Source organism: Mesocricetus auratus, unplaced genomic scaffold, assembly GCF_017639785.1.
Source record: "Mesocricetus auratus isolate SY011 unplaced genomic scaffold, BCM_Maur_2.0 Super-Scaffold_4256, whole genome shotgun sequence".
Lineage (NCBI taxonomy): Eukaryota > Metazoa > Chordata > Mammalia > Rodentia > Cricetidae > Mesocricetus > Mesocricetus auratus.
Genome location: NW_024429182.1, coordinates 111,356,714 through 111,369,595, shown reverse-complemented (window position 1 = coordinate 111,369,595; position 12,882 = coordinate 111,356,714).

Genomic DNA, 12,882 nt, shown 5'->3' with positions numbered 1-12,882 from the left:
CCAAAAGCTTGGCCTCTCCACCTTGCATCTACAGTTACAAGGAGTAGGTAAGGCTGTACCCCATGACTGTAGCTCAAATGGAGGAATGATAAAGAACATACAGGACTTTTTAACCCTTTTATTTCAAGGATTGGCTGGAGTTGTTCTTTTACATAGATTTCAATTACGGAAGCTTCATTGCAACAGACTAATCATGACCTAGGGAAAAAGGATGACTAAAAGATGCATGTATGTTCTGAATGTATGGTGTGGCCACACCGGTATGTATGAAATGTGATTGTGAATGCGTGAGTATGAACTGCTTATATGATTAAAAGGATACTTAAATCCCTTCAAAAATAGTTAAGAAGCTACCTAGATTGCTTTAAATATAGCCAAAAGGAACATCCAGCCAGTCTGTTAATGTTTTAACAGAAAAATTTAAGATGCAAACGAGGCCTTGTCAGCTAGTGAGAGCTCTACAGGTTAGATTGGGAAAGACTGCTCACAGACTTCAAATAATTTTCAAAAGTTATTTGGACACAGTATAGTTTACAATCTTTGAGTGATTTTCAGAAGTTTTTGGGAAATATTTAATGGATATGTCCTTTTTAATGGGCATCTACAAATAATCTAAGTAGTAATCCCAATTTACCTAGATAGTTAACCAAGGAGGGTAGACAAATCCTTCTACTGTTATGGTCCAACATCAACAGTTCAAAAAAATTTTTTAGAAAATAAAAAAGGGGGAATAATGTGCCCAGTCCCCACATGACTCATCAAATAATACAGTCCTCATTTAAAAATTTTAGAATGTGAATGCCAGTGAGCTTCAAACAGATTCTGGCATGATGGAACTTGAGCAACCATTTCTCAGGTCAAATGGAGACATCCATGCACTAGACAGTGGAGAAGACCCTAATTTGGGGTCGAGGGCATGTTTGTGTTTTCTTGCAGGAAAAGAATAAAGCTTCGGCAGCTGTCAGACCATTTACTGAGATGCATGGAGCAGAGAAAAACTGGACCTGAGACCCTGGGAGCCTACCTAAGCCAGTTTGAGTGAGATCTCCTAAATCAGTGTTCCTGACCCTTGATGTCATCGAATCTACAGCCCAAGAAAGAAAGAAAACAGTCAGTTCGAGATTTCCAGTTTCTCAACAGACCTGCTGCATCAACCTTCCGGACCGATGAGTTTTCATCGTGAAGCCAACAGAGAAAAAAGGACCCATTTAAAGCATTTGGACATTGGTATAGACTATGATGAGTGGCAAAAGCCTCTTTTCAGTATTTGAACAGGACATGGTCACTTGAAATATCAGACTTGATGGTTCCTGTTTCTGGAATCACGAATAGGCCAGTGTATTTTTCTGGAGAAATGCAACGTGTCCTAATGCGACAACTATTGTTCATATTTTTCATAATGCTACACGTGTAACATCAATGATTGTGCCCAATGTATCTGTGAAAGTGCACTTTCTAAATAAAGTTTTCTTTATATCGTTGAACGAGTCTCTGTGTTGTCAATCCCCGACACCCTCTGCACGTTCTCGGACACAGGCCGCGCAGCAGACGTGACATCCAGGAAGTTTTTCAACAATAAAAGTACGCAACTTTAGGAAGCAGTAAACCAGTGGCAGAACATATATTCAAAGGAAATTAAATCAGCACATCCAAGAGACATCTGTACAGTTTATTGCAACATATTCAGGATAAACAGCTATGGCCATTTTGTTCTATGATGTGTCTGCTGAATTCCCACTACCATTTTTAACTGTTAGAATAAATATTTGAACCAACATCTGCCCAACTTCTTCTACCCATAACTACTTTACCCTAAGTTTATTATAGTTCTACTCTTAGACATGAAAGTTGTTAGATTCTACGGTGTATAGGATCATGTGGTACTTGTCATTTTGTTATGTTTTATCTATTTTACTTAACATAATATTCTCCAGGCCCATTCATTTTCCAGTGACAAGTATTATTTTTAGACATTGTCTTTTTAGCCTACAATGATCTCACACAAGACAGGGTGACCTTTAAGGATTGATTCCTCAGCCTCCATCTCCAAGTTCTAGGATTATGAGTTTGTTTCATTACACCTGGCTGACTTAATGTATTATCATGAGTTAGTAGTATGCCATTGTATACCATATTTATTTATTCATGATAAGATTAATATCTAGGATTAAGTGATATGTCAAGCAATGTGAATGAATATGTTGCAATAAACATGTGCAGATATATTTTAGATATGCTAATTTCATTTTCTTTGTATGCATTCCTAGTTGCTGGATAACTACATCATATAGTAGCTTAGATTTACTGTTTAAAAGCAACCATGATGTGTCCAGTTATACCCTCACCAATAATATACAACTTTTTTCTATTTTATAAATTACCATAAACTTTCTATTAAATTACAACTTCTTGTTACTTATTGTGTTATAACTCACTGAATTATTTTTATGTATTTTAAGTTTTCTGTGATACTAGAATCATTATTTTGGGTTTTTGACACAGTTACACATCTCAATTGTTTTAGAATCAATCAAGATGTTCCTGGCTGGGGCTAAGGTGATCATGTAATGTAGGTCAAGGTTAATACCCAATGTACTTGTATTAGGGTCCATAATATCTTTCTAATTTTGTTTTCTCTACATAGCATATTGTTGGTGTCTACTAGTATACTCTTTTTCTAGTTTTTCCTCTCAATATTGATAGCACCTTTATACCATCATCCTGTGCCTCCTGGTTAGGTGAGAAGTACCCTACTTCCCACTACTTTCAATGTGCACCTTCTTGTTTCAACTATAACAGCATAATGTAATATCAGACAACTACATATCTTTTTTTTCTTTTTTAAAATTTTAATTGGAAACATGCATGGTTTAAATGTCAATACCAGCTCAACCCTTGTCCCTTCACCAGCCCCACCAGCCCCAACCCCTGCCCAATCCCCACATCATTCCCCAAGAGGGTGAGGCCCTCCTTGAGGGATCTCCAGAGTCTGTCATTTCATTCAGGGCAGGACCCAGGCCCTTCCCCATGTGTCCATATTGAGAGAGTATCTCTCCATGTGGAATGGGCTCCTAAAGATCATTTGTATGCCATGGTGAACACTAATCTACTACCCAAGGCACCAGAGATTTCTGAGGCCTCCTTACTGACACTAGATCCATGGAGTCTGGACCAGTCTCCTGTTGGACTCTCAGCCATCAGTCTGGGATTCAAGAGCTCGCCCTTGTCCAGTCAGCTGTTTTTGTGGGTTTCACCAGCATGGTCTTGACCCCTTTGCTCATCACTGCTCCATCTCTGACACTGGGTTCCAGGGGTTCAGTTCACTGTTTAGCCGTGAGTATCTGTCTATGCTTCCATCACTTACTGGATGAAGGTTCTATGATGTCATATAAGGTAGTCATCAACCTTATCATCAAGTAGGGGCTATTAATGTAGTCTCTCCACTATTAATTAGACAACTACATATCTTTTGTAAAATAATTCTTCAGTTATTGTTCAAATTCAGATTTCTTTGGAGAAATGATATCTGGAAAGTCCTGTTCTGTCATCTTGATCAATATTCTTTTCACTGTCTTCAACATTTGTTTGGACATGATTTCCATCTATCATAATAACAAACTCCATTGTTTACTTTTAAATTTCAGTGTAGTTCAAATAATAAAATATTAGCATGTTGTCAGTTTTATTTTACCAGGTGTACATTTTTCCATCTTAGTATGAAACAGTGTTTGGAAAAGAATCCATGACAGATGAGATGTGATAGAATCCAGGCAACTCACAACAATCCTATTATATCATTAGATTCCTGTCTCTTTCTTCTCTCTCTCTCTCTCTCTCTCTCTCTCTCTCTCTCTCTCTCTCTCTCTCTCTGTGTGTGTGTGTGTGTGTGTGTGTGTGCATTCACATTTGGAGACAAGAACAGTTGGGTATACCTCTCTGAATTGTAGTTAAAGGCATTCAAAATATTCCTGGGTTTTTACTCCAGTCTTCATGATTAGCAGCAACCCCCCTTAACCATGGAAACATTGCTCCCAGATTTATTTCAGTGATTCCCTAGCCACTCCATATTCTCCTTTCCAACATTTAGAATCTCTAAATGATATATTATTTAAATATTTTTATATGTAGAAGAAAAGTTAGTAAAATATATGACTTAAAAGGCAGCATTCAGAATGGAAAAAATTCTTTACTAGCTTTACCTGGCAGAAAATTTGTTTGTAGACCATATAGAGAATTTGAAAAACTGATCAGCAAGAAATCAGAGATTCTATATTTAATATGTGGATATGTAAACATATAGACAGTTCAGTAAGATGAAATACAAATGGCTGCAATTGTTTAATGTTCAACAGCCTTAGCCATCAGACAAATTCAAAGTAGTGCTACTTTGAGATTTATCTAATGGAGTTAAAATTAGTAAACTTTAGAAGAAAACAGTAAATGTTGTCTTCTCATCCTTTCATTCATTGGGAGCCCATGGGGTATCTTCTCCTTAAGCACCAGTCAAGGACTGGAAGGTACTGAAGACTTAAGCACAGGACAAGGATGGAAGGCACTGAAGACTGAGGTGCGGACAGACTCAGGTTGATCATTCTGAGATGGGAAGGTCCTCTCTAGGAACAGAAAATGCCCAGGGTAAGCTTACCAAACACCAAATAGACTGGGGCCCCCAAAAAGTCCCTTGCCACATAATAATCAAAACACCAAACATACAGAATAAAGAATGAATATTAAAAGCAGCAAAGGAAAAAGGCCAAGTAACATATAAAGGCAAACCTATCAGAATTACACCCAAATTCTCCATGGAATCTTTGAAAGCCAGAACTTCCTGGATAGATGTTCTACAAGCACTAAAAGACCACAGATTCTAGCCAAGAATACTATGCCAAGCAAAACTCTCAATCACTATAGATGAAGAAAACAAGACATTCCATGACAAAACCAGAATTATACAATATATATCCACAAATCCAGCTCTACAGAAAGTTCTAGAAGGAAAAATCTGACCCACGGAAGTTAACTACACTCAAAATAACATGGGCAATAGATAATCTAACTTTACCAGGCATCAGAAATAGGAGAAAATCTCACACACAAAACCACCACCACAAGCAGATCCAAAGCAAACAAGAATCAGCAGTCAATGGTCACTAATATCCCTGAATATCAATGGTCTTAACTCACCTATAAATGACACAGACTAACAGAATGGATACAAAGACAGAATGCATCCTTCTGCTGCATACAAGAAACACACCTCAATTTCAAAGACAGACACTACCTCAAGATTAAGGGTTGGGAAAAGACTTTCCAATCAAATGGACTTAAGACGTAAGCAGGTGTAGCGATCATAATATCTAACAAAAATAGACTTCAAACTAAAATAGATTCCTCAGGAAAATGGCAATCAATCTACCACAAGACCCAGCAATTCCACTCTTAGGCATATATCCAAAAGAGGCAAATTCATACAACAAGGTCATCTGCTCCACTATGGTCATAGCAGCATTATTTGTAATAGCCAGAACCTGGGAGCAACCTAGATGCCCCTCAACTGAAGAGTGGATAGAGAAAATGTGGAACATTTACACCATGGAGTACTATTCAGCGGGAACAAAAACAATGGAATCTTGAAATTTGCAGGCAAATGGATAGCACTGGAATAAACCATCCTGAGTGAGGTAACCCAGTCACAAAAAGACAAACATGGTATATACTCACTCATATATGGATTTTAGACATGGATCAGGATAGTGCCAGTCTGCACTTTCACTGACAGAGAGTCTGGGAAACAGGAAAGTACCTAAAAGATATGCATGGTACCCAAGAGAAGAGGAATGAGGCAAGATCCTCTGAAAAGATGGGGAACAGGGCGAGGGGTGGTGGCGAGTGGGAGCTGGGAAGAAGAGAGGGGGAGAAGAGGAAGAGAGAGTAGGTCATGGGGGAACAGGAAGGTTAAGTGGGGGGGTACAATAGGGGGAAGTAGGAATCATAGGTTAGAAGATAGATCAGGCACCAGTGTGACTTCTAGTGATCTAAAGGGATGACACCAATTGGCAAGCCAAGCAATAGTGGAGAGAGCACCTCGAATGCCCATTTCTGATAATGAACTTGATGTCTGTAACCATCATGGAGGCTTCATCCAGTGACTGATGGAAGCAGAGGCAAACACCCAAGTTAAGCACTGAACTGAACCCAAGGAACCCAGTGACAGAGAGAGAGGAGCGATGAGCAAATTGGCAAAGAATGGGCTGGCAAAACCAGCAGAGGCAGCTGATCTGAACAGGGGAGAGCTCTTAGACCCCAGACCGACAGCTGGGAGCCCAGCATGGGACTGATCCGGACCCCCTGAATGTGAGTGTCAGTGAGGAAGCCTGGGCAACCTATGGGGCCCTGAGCAGTGGATCAGTGTTTATCCATGGAATACAAATAGACATCGTATGTCCATAACACAAAGTCTTTTCAGCCTGGACTCTTAGGGGAGTGCCTGAACCCTACCCTGAGTGAAATTACAGACTCTAGATATTCCCTATGTGGAAGGAATTGGCAATAGGGGGGCTTTGTGGGGGATGTGGGGGGAGGGGAGGAAGAGGGAACTGGGATTGCCATGTAAAACAAGCTATTTAAAATTAAAATAATAATTAAAAATGATATGAAGAAAGTCATTTCATACTCATCATAGGAAAAATCCATCAAGAAGAACTCTCAATTCTGAAAATATATTTCCCAAATAAAGGCACCTGTGTTCATAAAAGAAACATTACTACAACTCAAATCACACATTAAACCCCACACACTTATAGTGGGAGACTTCAACACCCCACTCTCACCATTGGACAGCTCCAACAGACAGAAACTCAGCAAAGGAACAAGGGAACTAACAGAAGTTATCACCCAATTGGGTATAACACACATCTATAGAACATTCCACGAATTCAAAAAAGAATATACCTTCTTCTCAGCACTACAGGGAACCTTCTTTAAAATCGACCACATACTGGGCAGGAAAGCAACAGATACAAAAAAATTGGAATAACCCCCCATATCCTTTAGGACCACCATGGTTTTAAATTAGAATTCAACATCAACACATATTGCAGAAACCTCACAAACTCATTTGCATCACCCCTATGTAAAGTAACAAATAGAGAAGGAAATAAAAGACGTCCTAGAATACAATGAAAATGAAGGCACAACATACCCACACTTTTGGAATATTTTGAAAGCAGTTCTAAGAGGAAAATTCATAGGACTAAGTGCCCACATGAAGAAACTGGAGAATAGCCACACTAGAGAATTAACAGAACACCTGAAAGCTCTAGACCAAAAGAAGCAAACTCCCCCAGGAATAGTAGATGCCAGTTAATAATCAAATTGAGAGCTGAAATCAATAAAGTAGAAAAAAGAAAACAATACAAAGAATCAATGAAACAAAGAGTTTGTTCTTTGTGGAAATTAACAAGATAGACATACCTTTATCAAACCAAACCAAAAGATAAAGAGAGAAGATGCTAATTAACAAAATCAGAAATGAAAAAGGGGACATAACAACAGACACTGGGGATATTCCAAAGAATCATCAGATCATACTTTAAAAATCTGTACTCCACTAAACTGGAAAATCTAGATGAAATGGATGATTTCTGGATAGATATAACTTACCAAAATTAAATCAAGAAGAGGTATACAATTTAAACAGATCTATAACCCCTAAAAAATAGAATCAGCCATAAAAAGACTTCCAACCAAAGAAAGTCCTGGGCCACATGGTTTCTGTGCAGAATTCTAACAAAAATTAAAGGAAGAGCTAATATCAACACTCTTCAAATTGTTCCACACAATAGAAGCAGAGGGATTCCCCACCAAATTCTTTTTAGGAGACTACAATTACATTAGTAGTCAAACCACACAAAGACACAATCAAGATAGGGAATTACACACCAATCTCCCTCATGAACATTGATGCAAAAATATTCAATAAAATACTGGCAAATCGAATGCAAGAACACATCATAAAAATCATTCACCATGGTCAAGTAGGCATCATCCCAGGGACGCAGGAATGGTCCAACATAGGAAAATCCATCAATGTAATCCACCATATGAACAATCTAAAAAAGAAAAAAAAATATGATCATCTCACTAGATGCTGAAAAAGCCTTTGACAAAATCCAACACACCTGCATGATAAAGACCTTGGAGAGATGAGGGATAACAGGAACATACCAAAATATAGTAAAAGCTATACAAAGCAAACAAACAGCCAGCATCAAAATAAATGGAGAGAAACTAAAGGAAATTCCTTTAAAATCAGTAACAAGACAATGGTGTCCACTCTCTCCATATCTCTTCAATATTGTACGTGAAGTTCTAGCTAGAGCAATAAGACAACAAAATGAGATCAAGGGGATATGAATTGGAAAGGAAGAAGTCAAACTTTCACTATTTGCAGATGATATGATAGTCTATGTAAGCAACCCAAAGAATTCTACCAGGAAACTCCCACAACTGATAAACACCTTCAGCAAAGTGGCAGGATACAAAGTTAACGAAAAAAATCAGTAGTCCTACTATGTGTAGACAATAAAGGGGATAAGAAAGAAATCAGAGAAGCATCACCCTTTACAATAGACACAAACACCATAAAATATCTTGGGGTAACTCTAACCAAACAGGTGAAAGACCTGTATAACAAGAACTTTGAGTCTTTAAATAAAGAAATTAATGAAGATACCAGAAAATGGAAAGATCTCCCATGTTCTTGGATAGGTAGGATCAACTTAGTAAAAATGGCAATCTTACCAAAAGCAATCTACAGATAAATATAATCCCTATCAAAATACCAGCACAATTTTTCACCAACCTCAAAAGGACAACACTCAACTTTATATGGAAAAGCAAAAGACCCAGGAAAGCCAAGGCAACCCTTTACAATAAAGGAACTTCTGGAGGAATCACCATCCCTGACTTCAAGCTCTATTATAGAGCTATACTCCTGAAAACAGCTTGGTATTGGCACAAAAACAGACAGATAGACCAATTGAATCGAAGGGAAGACCTGATATCAACCCATACACTTCTGAACACCTGATCTTTGACAAAGAAGCTAAAGCTATACAATGGAAAAAAGAAAGCATCTTCAACAAATGGTGCTGGAGTAACTGGATGCAGGCATGTAAAAGACAACAGATAGAACCATATCAATCACCATGCACAACACTTAAGTCCAAATGGATCAAAGACCTTAATGTCAACCTAATCACACTGAATCTCTTAGAGGAGAAAGTAGAAAGTACCCTTGAACAAATTGGTACAGGAGACCACTTCCTTAATATAATACCAGTAGCACAGATACTGAGATTGACAATTGATAAATGGGACCTCCTGAAACTGAGGAGCTTCTGCAGGGCAAAGGACACAGTGAACAAGACGAAACAATAGCCCACAGAATGGGAAAAGATATTCACAAACCCCACATCTGACAGAGGGCTGATGTCCAAAATTTAAAAAGAACTCAAGAAGCAAGTCTCCAGACACAAAATAATTCAATTAAAAAGTGGGATACAGAACTAAATAGAAAATTCTCTTTTTTAATATTTATTTTTAAATTTAAATTAAAAACAAGGTTGTTTCACCTGTCAATCCCAGGTCTCTCTCCCTTTCCCTTCCCTACTGCCATGCCCTTCCAACAAAGCCCCCCCTCAAATATCCCCTCATTTCCCCAGGGATGATGAAGCCCTCAATGGGGGGTCCCTAGTCTGTCATTTCATCCAGGGCAGGGCCTAGATCCCCCCCAAAAGTTCAGGGTGAGAGTAGACCTCTCTTTGTTGGATGGGCACGCAAAGTCCATTTGTATGCCTGGGATAAATACTGATCTACTACCCAAGGCCCAATAGATTGACTAGGCCTCCTCACTGACACCCACATTCAGGGGGTCTTGATCAATCCCATGCTGGAGTCCCAGCCATCAGTCTTGGATTCAAGAGCTAACCTTTGTCAGGTAAGCTGTTTCTGGGGGTTGAACTAGCCCAGTATTAACCCCTTTGTTCATCAGTCTTCCCTCTCTGTCACTGGATTCCTTGAGTTGAGCTCAGTGTTTAGCTGTGGGAGTCTGCATCTTCTTCCATCAGCCACTGAATGAAGGTTCTGTTTCTCAGACTCTCTGGCTGAGGGATTATAGGCTGGCACTCCCCATATCTATGTCTAAAATTCATATATGAGACAGTACATACTCAACAGAGGAGTCCAAAATGGCCAAGAGACGCCTGAAAAAGTGTTCAACATCCTTAGCCATTAGGGAAATGCAATTAAAAACAACTCTGAGATCCCATCTCACTCCTGTCAGAATGGATAAATCAAAAACACTAATGACAGTTTATGCTGGAGAGTATGTGGACATGAGATCTCCTAATTGGATTGGGGGTGAGAAGTGAAGGGAAATTTGTGATGGGAGAGAGGGAGAAAAGAGGATGGGAGAGGAGGATATGGGAGAGCAAGAAGGTTGAGGCAGTTTAAGAATAGAGAAGAAAAGGACGTGAGATACCATAAAAGAAGGAGCCAATATAAGTCAGAGAAGAGATCTGTCACTAGAGAGATCTTCACAGATATACAAGAATAATACCAGCTGGTATTAAGGCTATCTTAAATGCCCTCCCATGATAATGAGAATGATGACTGCCTTATATGCCATCCTAGAACTCTCATCCAGTGGCTGATGAAGGCAGAGGCAGACATCCATGCTGTGAATCGAATTGGACTCCTGGATCCCAGTTGCAAAGAGGAGTGATGACCAAAGGAATCAAGATCAGGCTGGCAAAACCAACAGAGGCAACTGGCCTAAACAAGGGGGAACACATGGACCCCAGACAGACGACTGAGGGGCCAGCATGGGACTGATCCAGACATCCCTCCCACACAACCTGGGTGACAGACAGGAGGCCTTGACAATCTGTGGGACCTTGGAGAGTAGAGCAGTATTTATTCCTGGCATACAGATGGACTCTTTGAACCCATTCGTAGAGGGATGCTCTTTCAGCCTGGACACATGGGGATGAACCTAGGCCCTTCCCGGGATGATGTGACAGACTCTGAAAATCCCTCATGGAAGCCCTTGCCCTCCCAGGGGTGCGGAGGGTGGGTAGAGTGGGAGTGAGGGGTTGGGAGGATTGGGATGGGAGGAGGAGAGGAGGGAGAGGGAACTGAGAGTGACATTTGTAAAAAGTTAAATAAAAATATGAAACAATAATATTCAAAAGAAAAAAATAAGTAAATAAATTTAGGCTCTTGTTTAGAAAATAAATATTCTTATGTATTGTTAGTGGGTTGAAAACTGTTGTGGTCAATATAGAAATCATTACAGTTGTTTTTAAAACCTAAAACAAGATCTACTACATGATCTAACTACACCATCCCTGGTCACATTTCCAAAGTATTCTACATTCCACTACAGAGATATTTTCTTTTTTATTTTTAAGTTTAAATTTAGATTAGAATCAAGGTTGCTTCACAAGTCAGTTCCAGGACCCTCTCCATTTCCCTCCCCTACTCCCACACCCTCCCCCCCAACTCCCCCATTATCCCCTCATTTCCCCAGGGAGGGTGAGGCCATCCATGGGGGTGTCCACAGTCTGTCATTTCATCCAGGGCAGGGCCTAGACCCTCCCCCAAGAGTTCAGGGTGAGAGTGCATCTCACATTGTTGGATGGGAGTCCAAAGTCCGTGTGTATACTCGGGATAAATACTGATCTACTGCCCAAGGCTCAATAAATTACCTAGGCCTCCTCACTGACACCCAGATTCAGGGTGTCTTGATCAGTCCCATGCTGGATTCCCAGGCTGATGCCTGGGATTCAAAAATTAACCTTTGCCAGGTCAGCTGTTTCTGGGGGGTTAAGCCAGCCCAGTCTTAATCCCTTTGGTCATCAGTCCTCCCTCTCTGTTACTGGCTTTCTTGAGTTCATCTCAGTGCTTAGCCATGGGAGTCTGCCTCTTCTTCATTCAGCCACTAAATGAAGTTTCTGTTTCCCAGACTCTCTGGCCATGGGATTGTAGGCTGGCACTCCCCAGATCTATGTCTAAAATCCATATATGAGAGAGTAGATGCCATGTTTCTCTTTGAGAGATTTTCTTAATGCTGCTCCAATCACAATACCCAGGAAACAGAAACAGTCTAGATAGTCATCAACAGATGAATGAGTAGTTCAAATGAGGTACATATATACAATGGGATATTTCACACTGTAACAAGTAAAATTTAGAGGTAAATGGATGGATCTGGACATGACCACTCTCAGTTAAATAAGCTAGTCACAGGAAATAAATACTGCATGTTTTCTCCCATCAATGGATGGTAGCTCTGAATCTTTAAATTGAAGTACCCACATAATTCATAAAAGTTGTCAGGGGTGGTTGTTCAAGGGAAAGATGACACAATTCAGGTGCTATGAATGAGGTAATAATGAAACAGAAAGTACAAAAGGAGATGGGGGCTGAGGGCAGGGTAAAGTGGGGGAACAGTAAAGGGTAATTAAAACTTAGGACTTTTCATGAGCCTGTATCAAAACCTATTTCTATAGAAGCCTCCTAAAATATATAAATACATGATAGGTGTTTATATGGCGGTACACTATATACATTATGGCTTTCTAAGACACCAATGAATAAACAAAAATAATACCATGTATGGGTTGAATCTTTATGTATGGGTTGAATCTTTGGGAGTTCTTGGTGGATTTCCATAGACATCCTCCAAGCCTGATAAGCTATTGAAATTGTTCTTGGGTGTCTTTCCAGAATGTGATGGTGAAACCATTTGCTGAAGATACCTTATCAATTGTTAATAGGATTTAGCTATTGCTAGATAATTTCTCGGTCTTTCTTCTA